At 43.3% G+C, this 23,221-nt stretch overlaps 6 non-coding genes across 6 annotated transcripts; all 6 read right to left on the bottom strand.

The window, feature by feature from the left end:
* Positions 1–3,005: 3,005 nt before the first annotated feature.
* Positions 3,006–3,077, bottom strand: trnac-gca (transfer RNA cysteine (anticodon GCA)). Its single transcript has one exon. It is a non-coding gene; the product is annotated as a tRNA-Cys (tRNA).
* A 3,700-nt stretch (positions 3,078–6,777) lies between these two features.
* On the bottom strand, positions 6,778–6,849 carry trnac-gca (transfer RNA cysteine (anticodon GCA)). Its single transcript has one exon. It is a non-coding gene; the product is annotated as a tRNA-Cys (tRNA).
* Positions 6,850–10,454: 3,605 nt separating this feature from the next.
* Positions 10,455–10,526, bottom strand: trnac-gca (transfer RNA cysteine (anticodon GCA)). Its single transcript has one exon. It is a non-coding gene; the product is annotated as a tRNA-Cys (tRNA).
* Positions 10,527–14,225: 3,699 nt separating this feature from the next.
* Positions 14,226–14,297, bottom strand: trnac-gca (transfer RNA cysteine (anticodon GCA)). The gene has a single exon. It is a non-coding gene; the product is annotated as a tRNA-Cys (tRNA).
* Positions 14,298–17,903: 3,606 nt separating this feature from the next.
* trnac-gca (transfer RNA cysteine (anticodon GCA)) lies at positions 17,904–17,975 on the bottom strand. Its single transcript has one exon. It is a non-coding gene; the product is annotated as a tRNA-Cys (tRNA).
* Positions 17,976–21,675: 3,700 nt separating this feature from the next.
* Positions 21,676–21,747, bottom strand: trnac-gca (transfer RNA cysteine (anticodon GCA)). Its single transcript has one exon. It is a non-coding gene; the product is annotated as a tRNA-Cys (tRNA).
* Between the last annotated feature and the right edge of the window lie 1,474 nt (positions 21,748–23,221).

Below are 23,221 nucleotides of genomic sequence, written 5' to 3'. Positions count from 1 at the left end.
GTTTAGAAAAGCAATGGAAAAGGAGAAGGAGTAATCGGGAGTAAAAACACTTAATTGGAAGAGGGTCAATTACAGAGGGTTGAGAACTGATCCGGCCCTGGTAAAATGGAATCAAAACTGTAATCGAGCAATGGGCGGCTTTTGAAGAGGAGGTTTTTCGGGTACAGTCTGTGTACATTCCCACAAGAAGCAACGAAAGCCAGAGCTCTCTGGATGACGTAGGAGATAGAGAATAAAATGAAGCAGAGGAAGTGGACGTATGGCAGATGTCAGGTTGATAATACAAGTCAGAACCAGGCTGAGAATGGAAAGTTCAGAGGTGAAGTGAAAAAGGAAACCACACTTGGAGTAACATGAACAATTCTGGTCGACAGATTATAAGAAGAATAAAGAGGAATTGGCAAAGCTGAAAAAAAGATTCACAAGGATGATTATAGAACTCGGAGCATATACTTCTCAGGAGGACTAAACAGGTTGAAGCTCTTTTTTCTAGAAAAGGGAAGACTGAGGGGTGACCTGATAGAGGTCTTTAAGATTTTGAAAGGATTCGATTGGGTGACGGAGAAAAAAACGGTTCCATTTGTGAGGGAATTCAAGAGAATCTTCTTTACCCAAAGGGCGGTAAGAATGTGGAACTCGCCACCAAAAGGAATCGTTGAGGCAAATGGCATAGATGCTTTAAAGGGGAAGCTCGATGAAGAGATGAAAGAGAAAGGAATGTATGGCTGATAGAACGAGATGAAATAGGGCAGGAGGAGACTCATGTGGTGCATAAATACCGGTAGTGACCAATCGAGATAGCTAACCTGTTTCTCTGCGGAAGCTTCAATGTAAACAACAATCCTGCTGCTACAGGGAATTCAGACTTACTGTACGAATCACAAAATCATTTAGAAAGAAGAGGGAGTATCGGGATATAAACCAGTGATCGCTTGATTTATAATTAAACACTGCAATTAAGCAATGCACCCACTGACATCGTCCACAGACAAGGGAATGCAACAGAGTTCAGTACCTGGCAGTCTTCACTGTTGAAAGAACCAATCTGAAAAGAAGCTTCATCAGTTATTCTGGGAGACAAATAATTACAGCAATCAGAAATGATTCATGAACGGATTGAGTCACACCATTGTGTACAGATGCGTTGCACAAGCCAACATGGAAAGCCTTGTCACTAAACTTCAGTGAACACATCCTTACCACAGAACGTGGAACTGGAAGCACCAGACAAACGACACCTGAATTTCAACCAGATGTTTCTCCAGCAGCTATCAAGTGCTCTCTCACTGTGCTCTGCCCCTAGGTCTGTAGATCGTTACAGTTAACATAAGAAACAACAGGTTCAATGTGCAGTTTCACAAAATCATGCTCTCAGTGCCATATATGTAAGTGTACAGAATATCGAATCAATGTAATAAATAAACATCCAGCAGGCATTTGGCACGAGCGGACAGGAGGAGGTAGTGTGTGAAGTGACTGTAATATTTGTTAAGTCAATAGATTCATTTACAGGTTACGGAACAGAAGTGGGACTTAACGAAAGGGAAAGTGTGTAAATTGCATCCTGGCCATGAAATAAGAAGCTGTGAGTGTCGAAAGTGTGACGTCGCCAGGAAATAAAAGTGGAAAATGCTGAAAGCCTCTATTTGACCCGCGGATGCTCGCAGAGAGTGCTGGCAATAGGCGTGTGGCCGTCTTTCTCAATTATTATTTTAAACCTTATCACTTGTGCCTCGATATTCGCCTACACTTACTTCTCCGATCTCCTCCGTTTCATTTCCCATTACTAGATCCAGCAGTGATTCCTCTCTTGTCTGCCTGTCTCTCATTTGTAATTTTATCACTCCTGCCTGCTCTCCATACCTCCCTCTCGCTCTCACTCATTCAGTCACTCGCACACTCACGAACACGATAATTCACTCACTCCATCCATCCCTCATTCCCTCCTTCCCTCACTCCCTCCATCACTCCCTCACTCACTCACACACAAACTCCCTACCTCAATCCCTCCACCATAAAAGATTGAGAGAGACATAAGTAAGACAAAGGCCAAATTAATAGATTGGAAACAAACTATTTTTGAGGGGGTGAGATTGGAACCTGGGAAGGTGAACTTGGAAAAAATCTTGACAAAGATGGAGAACAGGTTTTGGGAAATATTCGAAACGGTGATCAATAGAGTTCAAGAGACCTATATTCCTCTGAAGAAAACAACAAATATTCAATAATGAAACATTGTGGATGAATAAAGAGATAAGGGTAAAATAGAAATTGAACAAATGCATATTCTAACCACATGGACAATAAAGGAAAGGATGATAAAGGGGAAAATGAAGACGTTAGGAAGGATGTCAACAAGCAATCAGGAAAGCAGAAAAGAAATACAAAATTAAATTATCAAGAAATAGTCAATTATTCCACTGAAACGTCAATAACATCAGGATAGGGATAGGGCCAACAACGGATACACAAGATATACTCAGAGGTAATAACAGTGAAATGGCTGGAATATTGAATAGTTACTTTGTCTCAGTATTCATCAGGGAGACTATACATGCTTAACATAATGGCTGACATGATGGAGGTCTTTGGATAATGAAAGGGTTTGATTGGGTCGACGAAGAGAAAATGTTTCCACTCGTAGGGGACTCTAAAACTATCGGTTATCAATATAAGATAGTCACTGATAAATCCAATAGAGAATTCATGGGAAACTTCTTTACCAAAGAGTTGCAAGAATGTGGAATTCGTTACCGTAAGGAGTCGTTGAGGCAAATAACATCGATACATGAAATGGCAAACCAGATAAACACACGGGGGCGAAAGGAATGGAAGAGTGTGCGGATGTGGGCAAGTGAAGTCGTGAGGGAGGAGTCTTGTGTGAAGCCGAAAGGCTGGCACAGACCCGTTGGGTCAAATGGCCTGGATCTGTGCGGCAAACTCAATTTTAACAACGACAGATTACTGATTTTCTGACTCCCCAAAAGAAGCACTAGGAATGTGCAAGGGGGCGCCTGGATTCGAACCAGAGACCTCTTGATCTGCAGTCAAATGCTCTACCACTGAGCTACACCCCCACATCTGTTGTACATTCTTGCACGCACAATGTAATGGAGCTCAGTAGCTGGCAGTCACCATGTTGATATGACCAACATGAAAATAAGCTTCATCAGTTATTCTGGGAGACAGGTAAATACAGCAATTAGAAATGAATCATGAACGGAGTGAGTCACACATCCTCACCACAGAACGCGGAACTGGAAGCACCAGACAAACGACACCTGAATTTCAACCAGATGTTTCTCCAGCAGCTGTCAAGTGCTCTCTCACTGTGCTCTGCCCCTAGTTCTGTAGATCGTTACAGTCAACAGAAGAAACAACAGGTTCAATGTGCAGTTTCACAAGATCATGCTCTCAGTGCCATATATGTAAGTGTACAGAATATCGAATCAATGTAATAAATAAACATCCAGCAGGCATTTGGCAAGAGCGGACAGGAGGAGATAGTGTGTGAAGTGACTGTAATATTTGTTAAGTCAACAGATTCATTTACAGGTTACGGAACAGAAGTGGGACTTAACGAAAGGGAAAGTGTGTAAATTGCATCCTGGGCATGAAATAAGAAGCTGTGAGTGTCCAAAGTGTGACGTCGCCAGGAAATAAAAGTGGAAAATGCTGAAAGCCTCTATTTGGCCCTCGGATGCTCGCAGAGAGTGCTGGCAATAGGCGTGTGGCCGTCTTTCTCAATTATTATTTTAAACCTTATCACTAGTGCCTCGATATTCGCCTACACTTACTTCTCCGATCTCCTCCGTTTCATTCCCCATTACTAGATCCAGCAGTGATTCCTCTCTTGTCTGCCTGTCTCGCATTTGTTATTTTATCGCTCATGACTGCTCTCCCTGCCTCCCTCTCGCTCTCACTCATTCAGTCACTCGCACACTCACGAACACGCTAATTCACTCAATCTATCCATCCCTCATTCCCTCCTTCCCTCACTCCCTCCCTCACTCACTCACACATCACTCCCTACCTCAATCCCTCCACCGTAAAGATTGAGAGAGACATCAGTAAGACAAAGACCAAATTAATAGATTGGAAAAAACTATTTTTGAGGGTGTGAGATTGGAACCTGGGAAGGTGAACTCGGAAAAATCTTGACAAAGATATAGAACAGGTTTTGGGAAATATTTGAAACGGTGATCAATAGATTTCAAGAGAAATTCATTCCTCTAAAAAAAAAAGCAACAAATATTCAATAATGAAACATTGTGGATGAATAAAGAGATAGAGATAAGGTAAAATAGAAATTGAACAAATGCATATTCTAACTGCATGGACAATAAAGGAAAGGATGATAAAGGGGAAAATGAAGACGTTAGGAAGGATGTCAACAAGCAATCAGGAAAGCAGAAAGGAAATACAAAATTAAATTATCAAGAAATAGTCAATTATTCCACTGAAACGTCAATAACATCAGGATAGGGATAGGGCCAACAAGGGATACACAAGATATACTCAGAGGTAATAACAGTGAAATGGCTGGAATATTGAATAGTTATAGAGTCATAGAGTTATACAGCACGGATAGAGGCCCTTCGGCCCATCGTGTCCGCGCCGGCCATCAGCCCTGTCTACTCTAATCCCATATTCCAGCATTTGGTCCGTAGCCTTGTATGCTATGGCATTTCAAGTGCTCATCCAAATGCTTCTTGAATGTTGTGAGGGTTCCTGCCTCCACAACCCTTTCAGACAGTGAGTTCCAGACTCCAACCACCCTCTGGGTGAAAAAGTTCTTTCTCAAATCCCCTCTAAACCTCCCGCCTTTTACCTTGAATCTATGTCCCCTTGTTATAGAACCCTCAACGAAGGGAAAAAGCTCCTTAGTATCCATCCTATCTGTGCCCCTCATAATTTTGTACACCTCAATCATGTCCCCCCTCAGCCTCCTCTGCTCCAAGGAAAACAAACCCAATCTTCCCAGTCTCTCTTCATAGCTGAAGCGCTCCAGCCCTGGTAACATCCTGGTGAATCTCCTCTGCACCCTCTCCAAAGCGATCACATCCTTCCTGTAGTGTGGCGACCAGAACTGCACACAGTACTCCAGCTGTGGCCTAACCAGTGTTTTGTACAGCTCCATCATAACCTCCTTGCTCTTATATTCTATGCCTCGGCTAATAAAGGCAAGTATCCCATATGCCTTCTTTACCACCTTATCTACCTGTTCCGCCGCCTTCAGGGATCTGTGAACTTGCACACCAAGATCCCTCTGACCCTCTGTCTTGCCTAGGGTCCTCCCATTCATTGTGTATTCCCTTGCCTTGTTAGTCCCTCCAAAGTGCATCACCTCGCACTTTTCCGGGTTAAATTCCATTTGCCACTGTTCCGCCCATCTGACCAACCCATCTATATCGTCCTGCAGACTGAGGCTATCCTCCTCGCTATTTACCACCCTACCAATCTTTGTATCATCAGCGAACTTACTGATCATACCTTTTACATTCATATCCAAGTCATTAATGTAGACCACAAACAGCAAGGGACCCAGCACCGATCCCTGTGGTACCCCACTGGCCACAGGCTTCCAGTCACAAAAACAACCTTCGGCCATCACCCTCTGCCTTCTGCCACTAAGCCAGTTTTGTATCCAAAGTGCCAAGGCACCCTGGATTCCATAGGCTCGTACCTTCTTGACCAGTCTCCTGTGGGGGACTTTATCGAAGGCCTTACTGAAATCCATGTATACCACATCCACTGCGTTACCCTCATCCACACGCCTAGTTACCCCCTCAAAAAATTCAATCAAATTAGTCAGACATGATCTTCCCTTGACAAAGCCATGTTGACTATTCCTGATTAATCCTTGCTTCTCCAAGTGGAGACTAATTTTGTCCTTCAGAATTTTTTCCAATAATTTTACTACCACTGATGTTAGGCTCACTGGCCTGTAGTTCCCCGGTTTTTCCCTACTCCCCTTCTTGAATAATGGTATTACATTAGCGGTTCTCCAGTCCTCTGGCACATCCCCTGTGGCCAGAGAGGTTCTGAATATATGTGTCAGTATTTATCAGGGAGACAATACATGCTTAACATAACTTCTCCGCTTTTCAATTCTATCCCCCTGGAAATGAACCCCAGTGCTTGGCTTGTTTTTATTTATGTCGTCGCCACTTTTAGTGATTTGTGTACCTGTAGTCCGAGATCCTTGATTAAACCACACTTGGAGCACTGTGAACATTTCTGGTCTCCCTATTATAAAAAGGATATCGAGGAATTGGCGAAGGTGAAAATAATGATGATGCCAGAACTGAAAGATAATACCTATCAGGATAGATTTAACAGGCTGACATGATAGAGGTCTTTGGATAATGAAAGGGTTTGATTGGGTAGACGTAGAGAAAATGTTTCCACTCGTAGGGGACTCTAAAACTATCGGTTATAAGATAGTCACTAATAAATCCAATAGAGAATTCATGGGAAACTTCTTTACCAAAGAGTTGCAAGAATGTGGAATTCGCTACCTTAAGGAGCATTTGAGGCAAATAACATCGATACATGAAATGGCAAACGAGATAAACACACGGGGCGAAAGGAATGGAAGAGTGTGCGGATGGGGGCAAATGAAGTCGGGAGGGAGGTGTCCTGTGTGAAGCATGAAGGCTGGCACAGACCCGTTGGGTCAAAAGGCCTGGAACTGTGCGGCAACCTCAATCGAAACAACAACAGCGACAGATTGCTGATTTTCTGAGTCCCGAAAAGAAGCACTTAGAATGTGCAAGGGGGCGCCTGGATTCGAACCAGAGACCTCTTGATCTGCAGTCAAATGCTCTACCACTGAGCTACACCCCCACATCTGTTGACCATTCTTGCACGCACAATGTAATGGATCTCAGTAGCTGGCAGTCACCAATGTTGATATGACCAATATGAAAAGAAGCTTCATGAGTTATTCTGGGAGACAAATAATTACGGCAATCAGAAATGTTTCATGAATGGAGTGAGTCACATTATTGTGTACAGATGCGATGCACAACCCAACTTGGAACGCCTTGTCTCTCGGCTTCAGTGAATACATCCTCACCACAGAACGCGGAACTCGAAGCACCAGCCAAACAACATCAGAATTTCAAGCAGAGGTCTTCAGCTTCTTTAAATCCTCTGTCAATGTGCTCTGCCCCCATCGCTTTGGATACTTGCAGCCAACAAATGCAGTGCCAGGTTCAATGCGTGGTTTTCCAAGATCATGCTATCAGTGCCATATATGTAAGTGCACAGAATATAATAAAGATGCAACCAGCAGGCATGTGGCAAGTGTGGCAGGAGGAGCTAGTGTGTGAAGCAACTGTAGTTAGGAGGCAATGATGGATCTGGTTCTAGGGAATGAGATAGTTAATGTGGAGCAAGTGTCCTTGGGGGAGCATTTAGGGAATAGCGAACAGAGTATCATGAGGTTTAGAATAGCAATGGAAAAGGAGAAGGAGTAATCGGGAGTAAAAACACTTAATTGGAAGAGGGTCAATTACAGAGGGTTGAGAACTGATCCGGCCCTGGTAAAATGGAATCAAAACTGTAATCGAGCAATGGGCGGCTTTTGAAGAGGAGGTTGTTCGGGTACAGTCTGTGTACATTCCCACAAGAAGCAACGAAAGCCAGAGCTCTCTGGATGACGTAGGAGATAGAGAATAAAATGAAGCAGAGGAAGTGGACGTATGGCAGATGTCAGGTTGATAATACAAGTCAGAACCAGGCTAAGAATGGAAAGTTCAGAGGTAAAGTGAAAAAGGAAACCACACTTGGAGTAACGTGAACAATTCTGGTCGACAGATTATAAGAAGAATAAAGAGGAATTGGCAAAGCTGAAAAAAAGATTCACAAGGATGATTATAGAACTCGGAGCATATACTTCTCAGGAGGACTAAACAGGTTGAAGCTCTTTTTTCTAGAAAAGGGAAGACTGAGGGGTGACCTGATAGAGGTCTTTAAGATTTTGAAAGGATTCGATTGGGTGACGGAGAAAAAAACGGTTCCATTTGTGAGGGAATTCAAGAGAATCTTCTTTACCCAAAGGGCGGTAAGAATGTGGAACTCGCCACCAAAAGGAATCGTTGAGGCAAATGGCATAGATGCTTTAAAGGGAAGCTCGATGAAGAGATGAAAAAGAAAGGAATGTGTGGCTGATAGAACGAGATGAAATAGGGCAGGAGGAGACTCATGTGGTGCATAAATACCGGTAGTGACCAATCGAGACAGCTAACCTGTTTCTCTGCGGAAGCTTCAATGTAAACAACAATCCTGCTGCTACAGGGAATTCAGACTTACTGTATGAATCACAAAATCATTTAGAAAGAAGAGGGAGTATCGGGATTTAAACCAGTGATCGCTTGATTTATAATTAAACACTGCAATTAAGCAATGCACCCACTGACATCGTCCACAGACAAGGGAATGCAACAAAGTTCAGTACCTGGAAGTCATCACTGTTGAAAGAACCAATCTGAAAAGAAGCTTCATCAGTTATTCTGGGAGACAAATAATTACAGCAATCAGAAATGATTCATGAACGGATTGAGTCACACTATTGTGTACAGATGCGTTGCACAAGCCAACATGGAAAGCCTTGTCACTAAACTTCAGTGAACACATCCTTACCACAGAACGTGGAACTGGAAGCACCAGACAAACGACACCTGAATTTCAACCAGATGTTTCTCCAGCAGCTATCAAGTGCTCTCTCACTGTGCTCTGCCCCTAGGTCTGTAGATCGTTACAGTTAACATAAGAAACAACAGGTTCAATGTGCAGTTTCACAAAATCATGCTCTCAGTGCCATATATGTAAGTGTACAGAATATCGAATCAATGTAATAAATAAACATCCAGCAGGCATTTGGCACGAGCGGACAGGAGGAGGTAGTGTGTGAAGTGACTGTAATATTTGTTAAGTCAATAGATTCATTTACAGGTTACGGAACAGAAGTGGGACTTAACGAAAGGGAAAGTGTGTAAATTGCATCCTGGCCATGAAATAAGAAGCTGTGAGTGTCGAAAGTGTGACGTCGCCAGGAAATAAAAGTGGAAAATGCTGAAAGCCTCTATTTGACCCGCGGATGCTCGCAGAGAGTGCTGGCAATAGGCGTGTGGCCGTCTTTCTCAATTATTATTTTAAACCTTATCACTTGTGCCTCGATATTCGCCTACACTTACTTCTCCGATCTCCTCCGTTTCATTTCCCATTACTAGATCCAGCAGTGATTCCTCTCTTGTCTGCCTGTCTCTCTTTTGTAATTTTATCAATCCTGCCTGCTCTCCATACCTCCCTCTCGCTCTCACTCATTCAGTCACTCGCACACTCACGAACACGCTAATTCACTCACTCTATCCATCCCTCATTCCCTCCTTCCCTCACTCCCTCCATCACTCCCTCACTCACTCACACACAAACTCCCTACCTCAATCCCTCCACCGTAAAAGATTGAGAGAGACATAAGTAAGACAAAGGCCAAATTAATAGATTGGAAACAAACTATTTTTGAGGGGGTGAGATTGGAACCTGGGAAGGTGAACTTGGAAAAAATCTTGACAAAGATGGAGAACAGGTTTTGGGAAATATTCGAAACGGTGATCAATAGAGTTCAAGAGACCTATATTCCTCTGAAGAAAACAACAAATATTCAATAATGAAACATTGTGGATGAATAAAGAGATAAGGGTAAAATAGAAATTGAACAAATGCATATTCTAACCACATGGACAATAAAGGAAAGGATGATAAAGGGGAAAATGAAGACGTTAGGAAGGATGTCAACAAGCAATCAGGAAAGCAGAAAAGAAATACAAAATTAAATTATCAAGAAATAGTCAATTATTCCACTGAAACGTCAATAACATCAGGATAGGGATAGGGCCAACAAGGGATACACAAGATATACTCAGAGGTAATAACAGTGAAATGGCTGGAATATTGAATAGTTACTTTGTCTCAGTATTCATCAGGGAGACTATACATGCTTAACATAATGGCTGACATGATGGAGGTCTTTGGATAATGAAAGGGTTTGATTGGGTCGACGAAGAGAAAATGTTTCCACTCGTAGGGGACTCTAAAACTATCGGTTATCAATATAAGATAGTCACTGATAAATCCAATAGAGAATTCATGGGAAACTTCTTTACCAAAGAGTTGCAAGAATGTGGAATTCGTTACCGTAAGGAGTCGTTGAGGCAAATAACATCGATACATGAAATGGCAAACCAGATAAACACACGGGGGCGAAAGGAATGGAAGAGTGTGCGGATGTGGGCAAGTGAAGTCGTGAGGGAGGAGTCTTGTGTGAAGCCGAAAGGCTGGCACAGACCCGTTGGGTCAAATGGCCTGGATCTGTGCGGCAAACTCAATTTTAACAACGACAGATTACTGATTTTCTGACTCCCCAAAAGAAGCACTAGGAATGTGCAAGGGGGCGCCTGGATTCGAACCAGAGACCTCTTGATCTGCAGTCAAATGCTCTACCACTGAGCTACACCCCCACATCTGTTGTACAGTCTTGCACGCACAATGTAATGGAGCTCAGTAGCTGGCAGTCACCATGTTGATATGACCAACATGAAAATAAGCTTCATCAGTTATTCTGGGAGACAGGTAAATACAGCAATTAGAAATGAATCATGAACGGAGTGAGTCACACATCCTCACCACAGAACGCGGAACTGGAAGCACCAGACAAACGACACCTGAATTTCAACCAGATGTTTCTCCAGCAGCTGTCAAGTGCTCTCTCACTGTGCTCTGCCCCTAGTTCTGTAGATCGTTACAGTCAACAGAAGAAACAACAGGTTCAATGTGCAGTTTCACAAGATCATGCTCTCAGTGCCATATATGTAAGTGTACAGAATATCGAATCAATGTAATAAATAAACATCCAGCAGGCATTTGGCAAGAGCGGACAGGAGGAGATAGTGTGTGAAGTGACTGTAATATTTGTTAAGTCAACAGATTCATTTACAGGTTACGGAACAGAAGTGGGACTTAACGAAAGGGAAAGTGTGTAAATTGCATCCTGGGCATGAAATAAGAAGCTGTGAGTGTCCAAAGTGTGACATCGCCAGGAAATAAAAGTGGAAAATGCTGAAAGCCTCTATTTGGCCCTCGGATGCTCGCAGAGAGTGCTGGCAATAGGCGTGTGGCCGTCTTTCTCAATTATTATTTTAAACCTTATCACTAGTGCCTCGATATTCGCCTACACTTACTTCTCCGATCTCCTCCGTTTCATTTGCCATTACTAGATCCAGCAGTGATTCCTCTCTTGTCTGCCTGTCTCGCATTTGTTATTTTATCGCTCATGACTGCTCTCCCTGCCTCCCTCTCGCTCTCACTCATTCAGTCACTCGCACACTCACGAACACGCTAATTCACTCAATCTATCCATCCCTCATTCCCTCCTTCCCTCACTCCCTCCCTCACTCACTCACACATCACTCCCTACCTCAATCCCTCCACCGTAAAGATTGAGAGAGACATCAGTAAGACAAAGACCAAATTAATAGATTGGAAAAAACTATTTTTGAGGGTGTGAGATTGGAACCTGGGAAGGTGAACTCGGAAAAATCTTGACAAAGATATAGAACAGGTTTTGGGAAATATTTGAAACGGTGATCAATAGATTTCAAGAGAAATTCATTCCTCTAAAAAAAAAGCAACAAATATTCAATAATGAAACATTGTGGATGAATAAAGAGATAGAGATAAGGTAAAATAGAAATTGAACAAATGCATATTCTAACTGCATGGACAATAAAGGAAAGGATGATAAAGGGGAAAATGAAGACGTTAGGAAGGATGTCAACAAGCAATCAGGAAAGCAGAAAGGAAATACAAAATTAAATTATCAAGAAATAGTCAATTATTCCACTGAAACGTCAATAACATCAGGATAGGGATAGGGCCAACAAGGGATACACAAGATATACTCAGAGGCAATAACAGTGAAATGGCTGGAATATTGAATAGTTATAGAGTCATAGAGTTATACAGCACGGATAGAGGCCCTTCGGCCCATCGTGTCCGCGCCGGCCATCAGCCCTGTCTACTCTAATCCCATATTCCAGCATTTGGTCCGTAGCCTTGTATGCTATGGCATTTCAAGTGCTCATCCAAATGCTTCTTGAATGTTGTGAGGGTTCCTGCCTCCACAACCCTTTCAGACAGTGAGTTCCAGACTCCAACCACCCTCTGGGTGAAAAAGTTCTTTCTCAAATCCCCTCTAAACCTCCCGCCTTTTACCTTGAATCTATGTCCCCTTGTTATAGAACCCTCAACGAAGGGAAAAAGCTCCTTAGTATCCATCCTATCTGTGCCCCTCATAATTTTGTACACCTCAATCATGTCCCCCCTCAGCCTCCTCTGCTCCAAGGAAAACAAACCCAATCTTCCCAGTCTCTCTTCATAGCTGAAGCGCTCCAGCCCTGGTAACATCCTGGTGAATCTCCTCTGCACCCTCTCCAAAGCGATCACATCCTTCCTGTAGTGTGGCGACCAGAACTGCACACAGTACTCCAGCTGTGGCCTAACCAGTGTTTTGTACAGCTCCATCATAACCTCCTTGCTCTTATATTCTATGCCTCGGCTAATAAAGGCAAGTATCCCATATGCCTTCTTTACCACCTTATCTACCTGTTCCGCCGCCTTCAGGGATCTGTGAACTTGCACACCAAGATCCCTCTGACCCTCTGTCTTGCCTAGGGTCCTCCCATTCATTGTGTATTCCCTTGCCTTGTTAGTCCCTCCAAAGTGCATCACCTCGCACTTTTCCGGGTTAAATTCCATTTGCCACTGTTCCGCCCATCTGACCAACCCATCTATATCGTCCTGCAGACTGAGGCTATCCTCCTCGCTATTTACCACCCTACCAATCTTTGTATCATCAGCGAACTTACTGATCATACCTTTTACATTCATATCCAAGTCATTAATGTAGACCACAAACAGCAAGGGACCCAGCACCGATCCCTGTGGTACCCCACTGGCCACAGGCTTCCAGTCACAAAAACAACCTTCGGCCATCACCCTCTGCCTTCTGCCACTAAGCCAGTTTTGTATCCAAAGTGCCAAGGCACCCTGGATTCCATAGGCTCGTACCTTCTTGACCAGTCTCCTGTGGGGGACTTTATCGAAGGCCTTACTGAAATCCATGTATACCACATCCACTGCGTTACCCTCATCCACACGCCTAGTTACCCCCTCAAAAAATTCAATCAAATTAGTCAGACATGATCTTCCCTTGACAAAGCCATGTTGACTATTCCTGATTAATCCTTGCTTCTCCAAGTGGAGACTAATTTTGTCCTTCAGAATTTTTTCCAATAATTTTACTACCACTGATGTTAGGCTCACTGGCCTGTAGTTCCCCGGTTTTTCCCTACTCCCCTTCTTGAATAATGGTATTACATTAGCGGTTCTCCAGTCCTCTGGCACATCCCCTGTGGCCAGAGAGGTTCTGAATATATGTGTCAGTATTTATCAGGGAGACAATACATGCTTAACATAACTTCTCCGCTTTTCAATTCTATCCCCCTGGAAATGAACCCCAGTGCTTGGCTTGTTTTTATTTATGTCGTCGCCACTTTTAGTGATTTGTGTACCTGTAGTCCGAGATCCTTGATTAAACCACACTTGGAGCACTGTGAACATTTCTGGTCTCCCTATTATAAAAAGGATATCGAGGAATTGGCGAAGGTGAAAATAATGATGATGCCAGAACTGAAAGATAATACCTATCAGGATAGATTTAACAGGCTGACATGATAGAGGTCTTTGGATAATGAAAGGGTTTGATTGGGTAGACGTAGAGAAAATGTTTCCACTCGTAGGGGACTCTAAAACTATCGGTTATAAGATAGTCACTAATAAATCCAATAGAGAATTCATGGGAAACTTCTTTACCAAAGAGTTGCAAGAATGTGGAATTCGCTACCTTAAGGAGCATTTGAGGCAAATAACATCGATACATGAAATGGCAAACGAGATAAACACACGGGGCGAAAGGAATGGAAGAGTGTGCGGATGGGGGCAAATGAAGTCGGGAGGGAGGTGTCCTGTGTGAAGCATGAAGGCTGGCACAGACCCGTTGGGTCAAAAGGCCTGGAACTGTGCGGCAAACTCAATCGAAACAACAACAGCGACAGATTGCTGATTTTCTGAGTCCCGAAAAGAAGCACTTAGAATGTGCAAGGGGGCGCCTGGATTCGAACCAGAGACCTCTTGATCTGCAGTCAAATGCTCTACCACTGAGCTACACCGCCACATCTGTTGACCATTCTTGCACGCACAATGTAATGGATCTCAGTAGCTGGCAGTCACCAATGTTGATATGACCAATATGAAAAGAAGCTTCATGAGTTATTCTGGGAGACAAATAATTACGGCAATCAGAAATGTTTCATGAATGGAGTGAGTCACATTATTGTGTACAGATGCGATGCACAACCCAACTTGGAACGCCTTGTCTCTCGGCTTCAGTGAATACATCCTCACCACAGAACGCGGAACTCGAAGCACCAGCCAAACAACATCAGAATTTCAAGCAGAGGTCTTCAGCTTCTTTAAATCCTCTGTCATTGTGCTCTGCCCCCATCGCTTTGGATACTTGCAGCCAACAAATGCAGTGCCAGGTTCAATGCGTGGTTTTCCAAGATCATGCTATCAGTGCCATATATGTAAGTGCACAGAATATAATAAAGATGCATCCAGCAGGCATGTGGCAAGTGTGGCAGGAGGAGCGAGTGTGTGAAGCAACTGTAGTTAGGAGGCAATGATGGATCTGGTTCTAGGGAATGAGATAGTTAATGTGGAGCAAGTGTCCTTGGGGGAGCATTTAGGGAATAGCGAACAGAGTATCATGAGGTTTAGAATAGCAATGGAAAAGGAGAAGGAGTAATCGGGAGTAAAAACACTTAATTGGAAGAGGGTCAATTACAGAGGGTTGAGAACTGATCCGGCCCTGGTAAAATGGAACCAAAACTGTAATCGAGCAATGGGCGGCTTTTGAAGAGGAGGTTTCTCGGGTACAGTCTGTGTACATTCCCACAAGAAGCAACGAAAGCCAGAGCTCTCTGGATGACGTAGGAGATAGAGAATAAAATGAAGCAGAGGAAGTGGACGTATGGCAGATGTCAGGTTGATAATACAAGTCAGAACCAGGCTGAGAATGGAAAGTTCAGAGGTGAAGTGAAAAAGGAAACCACACTTGGAGTAACGTGAACAATTCTGGTCGACAGATTATAAGAAGAATAAAGAGGAATTGGCAAAGCTGAAAAAAAGATTCACAAGGATGATTATAGAACTCGGAGCATATACTTCTCAGGAGGACTAAACAGGTTGAAGCTCTTTTTTCTAGAAAAGGGAAGACTGAGGGGTGACCTGATAGAGGTCTTTAAGATTTTGAAAGGATTCGATTGGGTGACGGAGAAAAAAACGGTTCCATTTGTGAGGGAATTCAAGAGAATCTTCTTTACCCAAAGGGCGGTAAGAATGTGGAACTCGCCACCAAAAGGAATCGTTGAGGCAAATGGCATAGATGCTTTAAAGGGGAAGCTCGATGAAGAGATGAAAAAGAAAGGAATATATGGCTGATAGAACGAGATGAAATAGGGCAGGAGGAGACTCATGTGGTGCATAAATACCGGTAGTGACCAATCGAGATAGCTAACCTGTTTCTCTGCGGAAGCTTCAATGTAAACAACAATCCTGCTGCTACAGGGAATTCAGACTTACTGTATGAATCACAAAATCGTTTAGAAAGAAGAGGGAGTATCGGGATTTAAACCAGTGATCGCTTGATTTATAATTAAACACTGCAATTAAGCAATGCACCCACTGACATCGTCCACAGACAAGGGAATGCAACAAAGTTCAGTACCTGGCAGTCATCACTGTTGAAAGAACCAATCTGAAAAGAAGCTTCATCAGTTATTCTGGGAGACAAATAATTACAGCAATCAGAAATGATTCATGAACGGATTGAGTCACACCATTGTTTACAGATGCGTTGCACAAGCCAACATGGAAAGCCTTGTCACTAAACTTCAGTGAACACATCCTTACCACAGAACGTGGAACTGGAAGCAACAGACAAACGACACCTGAATTTCAACCAGATGTTTCTCCAGCAGCTATCAAGTGCTCTCTCACTGTGCTCTGCCCCTAGGTCTGTAGATCGTTACAGTTAACATAAGAAACAACAGGTTCAATGTGCAGTTTCACAAAATCATGCTCTCAGTGCCATATATGTAAGTGTACAGAATATCGAATCAATGTAATAAATAAACATCCAGCAGGCATTTGGCACGAGCGGACAGGAGGAGGTAGTGTGTGAAGTGACTGTAATATTTGTTAAGTCAATAGATTCATTTACAGGTTACGGAACAGAAGTGGGACTTAACGAAAGGGAAAGTGTGTAAATTGCATCCTGGCCATGAAATAAGAAGCTGTGAGTGTCGAAAGTGTGACGTCGCCAGGAAATAAAAGTGGAAAATGCTGAAAGCCTCTATTTGACCCGCGGATGCTCGCAGAGAGTGCTGGCAATAGGCGTGTGGCCGTCTTTCTCAATTATTATTTTAAACCTTATCACTTGTGCCTCGATATTCGCCTACACTTACTTCTCCGATCTCCTCCGTTTCATTTCCCATTACTAGATCCAGCAGTGATTCCTCTCTTGTCTGCCTGTCTCTCATTTGTAATTTTATCACTCCTGCCTGCTCTCCATACCTCCCTCTCGCTCTCACTCATTCAGTCACTCGCACACTCACGAACACGATAATTCACTCACTCTATCCATCCCTCATTCCCTCCTTCCCTCACTCCCTCCATCACTCCCTCACTCACTCACACACAAACTCCCTACCTCAATCCCTCCACCGTAAAAGATTGAGAGAGACATAAGTAAGACAAAGGCCAAATTAATAGATTGGAAACAAACTATTTTTGAGGGGGTGAGATTGGAACCTGGGAAGGTGAACTTGGAAAAAATCTTGACAAAGATGGAGAACAGGTTTTGGGAAATATTCGAAACGGTGATCAATAGAGTTCAAGAGACCTATATTCCTCTGAAGAAAACAACAAATATTCAATGATGAAACATTGTGGATGAATAAAGAGATAAGGGTAAAATAGAAATTGAACAAATGCATATTCTAACCACATGGACAATAAAGGAAAGGATGATAAAGGGGAAAATGAAGACGTTAGGAAGGATGTCAACAAGCAATCAGGAAAGCAGAAAAGAAATACAAAATTAAATTATCAAGAAATAGTCAATTATTCCACTGAAACGTCAATAACATCAGGATAGGGATAGGGCCAACAACGGATACACAAGATATACTCAGAGGTAATAACAGTGAAATGGCTGGAATATTGAATAGTTACTTTGTCTCAGTATTCATCAGGGAGACTATACATGCTTAACATAATGGCTGACATGATGGAGGTCTTTGGATAATGAAAGGGTTTGATTGGGTCGACGAAGAGAAAATGTTTCCACTCGTAGGGGACTCTAAAACTATCGGTTATCAATATAAGATAGTCACTGATAAATCCAATAGAGAATTCATGGGAAACTTCTTTACCAAAGAGTTGCAAGAATGTGGAATTCGTTACCGTAAGGAGTCGTTGAGGCAAATAACATCGATACATGAAATGGCAAACCAGATAAACACACGGGGGCGAAAGGAATGGAAGAGTGTGCGGATGTGGGCAAGTGAAGTCGTGAGGGAGGAGTCTTGTGTGAAGCCGAAAGGCTGGCACAGACCCGTTGGGTCAAATGGCCTGGATCTGTGCGGCAAACTCAATTTTAACAACGACAGATTACTGATTTTCTGACTCCCCAAAAGAAGCACTAGGAATGTGCAAGGGGGCGCCTGGATTCGAACCAGAGACCTCTTGATCTGCAGTCAAATGCTCTACCACTGAGCTACACCCCCACATCTGTTGTACATTCTTGCACGCACAATGTAATGGAGCTCAGTAGCTGGCAGTCACCATGTTGATATGACCAACATGAAAATAAGCTTCATCAGTTATTCTGGGAGACAGGTAAATACAGCAATTAGAAATGAATCATGAACGGAGTGAGTCACACATCCTCACCACAGAACGCGGAACTGGAAGCACCAGACAAACGACACCTGAATTTCAACCAGATGTTTCTCCAGCAGCTGTCAAGTGCTCTCTCACTGTGCTCTGCCCCTAGTTCTGTAGATCGTTACAGTCAACAGAAGAAACAACAGGTTCAATGTGCAGTTTCACAAGATCATGCTCTCAGTGCCATATATGTAAGTGTACAGAATATCGAATCAATGTAATAAATAAACATCCAGCAGGCATTTGGCAAGAGCGGACAGGAGGAGATAGTGTGTGAAGTGACTGTAATATTTGTTAAGTCAACAGATTCATTTACAGGTTACGGAACAGAAGTGGGACTTAACGAAAGGGAAAGTGTGTAAATTGCATCCTGGGCATGAAATAAGAAGCTGTGAGTGTCCAAAGTGTGACGTCGCCAGGAAATAAAAGTGGAAAATGCTGAAAGCCTCTATTTGGCCCTCGGATGCTCGCAGAGAGTGCTGGCAATAGGCGTGTGGCCGTCTTTCTCAATTATTATTTTAAACCTTATCACTAGTGCCTCGATATTCGCCTACACTTACTTCTCCGATCTCCTCCGTTTCATTCCCCATTACTAGATCCAGCAGTGATTCCTCTCTTGTCTGCCTGTCTCGCATTTGTTATTTTATCGCTCATGACTGCTCTCCCTGCCTCCCTCTCGCTCTCACTCATTCAGTCACTCGCACACTCACGAACACGCTAATTCACTCAATCTATCCATCCCTCATTCCCTCCTTCCCTCACTCCCTCCCTCACTCACTCACACATCACTCCCTACCTCAATCCCTCCACCGTAAAGATTGAGAGAGACATCAGTAAGACAAAGACCAAATTAATAGATTGGAAAAAACTATTTTTGAGGGTGTGAGATTGGAACCTGGGAAGGTGAACTCGGAAAAATCTTGACAAAGATATAGAACAGGTTTTGGGAAATATTTGAAACGGTGATCAATAGATTTCAAGAGAAATTCATTCCTCTAAAAAAAAAAGCAACAAATATTCAATAATGAAACATTGTGGATGAATAAAGAGATAGAGATAAGGTAAAATAGAAATTGAACAAATGCATATTCTAACTGCATGGACAATAAAGGAAAGGATGATAAAGGGGAAAATGAAGACGTTAGGAAGGATGTCAACAAGCAATCAGGAAAGCAGAAAGGAAATACAAAATTAAATTATCAAGAAATAGTCAATTATTCCACTGAAACGTCAATAACATCAGGATAGGGATAGGGCCAACAAGGGATACACAAGATATACTCAGAGGTAATAACAGTGAAATGGCTGGAATATTGAATAGTTATAGAGTCATAGAGTTATACAGCACGGATAGAGGCCCTTCGGCCCATCGTGTCCGCGCCGGCCATCAGCCCTGTCTACTCTAATCCCATATTCCAGCATTTGGTCCGTAGCCTTGTATGCTATGGCATTTCAAGTGCTCATCCAAATGCTTCTTGAATGTTGTGAGGGTTCCTGCCTCCACAACCCTTTCAGACAGTGAGTTCCAGACTCCAACCACCCTCTGGGTGAAAAAGTTCTTTCTCAAATCCCCTCTAAACCTCCCGCCTTTTACCTTGAATCTATGTCCCCTTGTTATAGAACCCTCAACGAAGGGAAAAAGCTCCTTAGTATCCATCCTATCTGTGCCCCTCATAATTTTGTACACCTCAATCATGTCCCCCCTCAGCCTCCTCTGCTCCAAGGAAAACAAACCCAATCTTCCCAGTCTCTCTTCATAGCTGAAGCGCTCCAGCCCTGGTAACATCCTGGTGAATCTCCTCTGCACCCTCTCCAAAGCGATCACATCCTTCCTGTAGTGTGGCGACCAGAACTGCACACAGTACTCCAGCTGTGGCCTAACCAGTGTTTTGTACAGCTCCATCATAACCTCCTTGCTCTTATATTCTATGCCTCGGCTAATAAAGGCAAGTATCCCATATGCCTTCTTTACCACCTTATCTACCTGTTCCGCCGCCTTCAGGGATCTGTGAACTTGCACACCAAGATCCCTCTGACCCTCTGTCTTGCCTAGGGTCCTCCCATTCATTGTGTATTCCCTTGCCTTGTTAGTCCCTCCAAAGTGCATCACCTCGCACTTTTCCGGGTTAAATTCCATTTGCCACTGTTCCGCCCATCTGACCAACCCATCTATATCGTCCTGCAGACTGAGGCTATCCTCCTCGCTATTTACCACCCTACCAATCTTTGTATCATCAGCGAACTTACTGATCATACCTTTTACATTCATATCCAAGTCATTAATGTAGACCACAAACAGCAAGGGACCCAGCACCGATCCCTGTGGTACCCCACTGGCCACAGGCTTCCAGTCACAAAAACAACCTTCGGCCATCACCCTCTGCCTTCTGCCACTAAGCCAGTTTTGTATCCAAAGTGCCAAGGCACCCTGGATTCCATAGGCTCGTACCTTCTTGACCAGTCTCCTGTGGGGGACTTTATCGAAGGCCTTACTGAAATCCATGTATACCACATCCACTGCGTTACCCTCATCCACACGCCTAGTTACCCCCTCAAAAAATTCAATCAAATTAGTCAGACATGATCTTCCCTTGACAAAGCCATGTTGACTATTCCTGATTAATCCTTGCTTCTCCAAGTGGAGACTAATTTTGTCCTTCAGAATTTTTTCCAATAATTTTACTACCACTGATGTTAGGCTCACTGGCCTGTAGTTCCCCGGTTTTTCCCTACTCCCCTTCTTGAATAATGGTATTACATTAGCGGTTCTCCAGTCCTCTGGCACATCCCCTGTGGCCAGAGAGGTTCTGAATATATGTGTCAGTATTTATCAGGGAGACAATACATGCTTAACATAACTTCTCCGCTTTTCAATTCTATCCCCCTGGAAATGAACCCCAGTGCTTGGCTTGTTTTTATTTATGTCGTCGCCACTTTTAGTGATTTGTGTACCTGTAGTCCGAGATCCTTGATTAAACCACACTTGGAGCACTGTGAACATTTCTGGTCTCCCTATTATAAAAAGGATATCGAGGAATTGGCGAAGGTGAAAATAATGATGATGCCAGAACTGAAAGATAATACCTGTCAGGATAGATTTAACAGGCTGACATGATAGAGGTCTTTGGATAATGAAAGGGTTTGATTGGGTAGACGTAGAGAAAATGTTTCCACTCGTAGGGGACTCTAAAACTATCGGTTATAAGATAGTCACTAATAAATCCAATAGAGAATTCATGGGAAACTTCTTTACCAAAGAGTTGCAAGAATGTGGAATTCGCTACCTTAAGGAGCATTTGAGGCAAATAACATCGATACATGAAATGGCAAACGAGATAAACACACGGGGAGAAAGGAATGGAAGAGTGTGCGGATGGGGGCAAATGAAGTCGGGAGGGAGGTGTCCTGTGTGAAGCATGAAGGCTGGCACAGACCCGTTGGGTCAAAAGGCCTGGAACTGTGCGGCAAACTCAATCGAAACAACAACAGCGACAGATTGCTGATTTTCTGAGTCCCGAAAAGAAGCACTTAGAATGTGCAAGGGGGCGCCTGGATTCGAACCAGAGACCTCTTGATCTGCAGTCAAATGCTCTACCACTGAGCTACACCCCCACATCTGTTGACCATTCTTGCACGCACAATGTAATGGATCTCAGTAGCTGGCTGTGACCAATGTTGATATGACCAATATGAAAAGAAGCTTCATGAGTTATTCTGGGAGACAAATAATTACGGCAATCAGAAATGTTTCATGAATGGAGTGAGTCACATTATTGTGTACAGATGCGATGCACAACCCAACTTGGAACGCCTTGTCTCTCGGCTTCAGTGAATACATCCTCACCACAGAACGCGGAACTCGAAGCACCAGCCAAACAACATCAGAATTTCAAGCAGAGGTCTTCAGCTTCTTTAAATCCTCTGTCAATGTGCTCTGCCCCCATCGCTTTGGATACTTGCAGCCAACAAATGCAGTGCCAGGTTCAATGCGTGGTTTTCCAAGATCATGCTATCAGTGCCATATATGTAAGTGCACAGAATATAATAAAGATGCATCCAGCAGGCATGTGGCAAGTGTGGCAGGAGGAGCTAGTGTGTGAAGCAACTGTAGTTAGGAGGCAATGATGGATCTGGTTCTAGGGAATGAGATAGTTAATGTGGAGCAAGTGTCCTTGGGGGAGCATTTAGGGAATAGCGAACAGAGTATCATGAGGTTTAGAATAGCAATGGAAAAGGAGAAGGAGTAATCGGGAGTAAAAACACTTAATTGGAAGAGGGTCAATTACAGAGGGTTGAGAACTGATCCGGCCCTGGTAAAATGGAATCAAAACTGTAATCGAGCAATGGGCGGCTTTTGAAGAGGAGGTTTTTCGGGTACAGTCTGTGTACATTCCCACAAGAAGCAACGAAAGCCAGAGCTCTCTGGATGACGTAGGAGATAGAGAATAAAATGAAGCAGAGGAAGTGGACGTATGGCAGATGTCAGGTTGATAATACAAGTCAGAACCAGGCTAAGAATGGAAAGTTCAGAGGTAAAGTGAAAAAGGAAACCACACTTGGAGTAACGTGAACAATTCTGGTCGACAGATTATAAGAAGAATAAAGAGGAATTGGCAAAGCTGAAAAAAAGATTCACAAGGATGATTATAGAACTCGGAGCATATACTTCTCAGGAGGACTAAACAGGTTGAAGCTCTTTTTTCTAGAAAAGGGAAGACTGAGGGGTGACCTGATAGAGGTCTTTAAGATTTTGAAAGGATTCGATTGGGTGACGGAGAAAAAAACGGTTCCATTTGTGAGGGAATTCAAGAGAATCTTCTTTACCCAAAGGGCGGTAAGAATGTGGAACTCGCCACCAAAAGGAATCGTTGAGGCAAATGGCATAGATGCTTTAAAGGGAAGCTCGATGAAGAGATGAAAAAGAAAGGAATATATGGCTGATAGAACGAGATGAAATAGGGCAGGAGGAGACTCATGTGGTGCATAAATACCGGTAGTGACCAATCGAGATAGCTAACCTGTTTCTCTGCGGAAGCTTCAATGTAAACAACAATCCTGCTGCTACAGGGAATTCAGACTTACTGTA

This window comes from Heptranchias perlo, chromosome 20, assembly GCF_035084215.1.
Source record: "Heptranchias perlo isolate sHepPer1 chromosome 20, sHepPer1.hap1, whole genome shotgun sequence".
NCBI classification, from domain to species: Eukaryota; Metazoa; Chordata; class Chondrichthyes; order Hexanchiformes; family Hexanchidae; genus Heptranchias; species Heptranchias perlo.
Note: the sequence above shows the minus strand (reverse complement) of the source record. Positions and strands in the feature narration are given on the sequence as shown.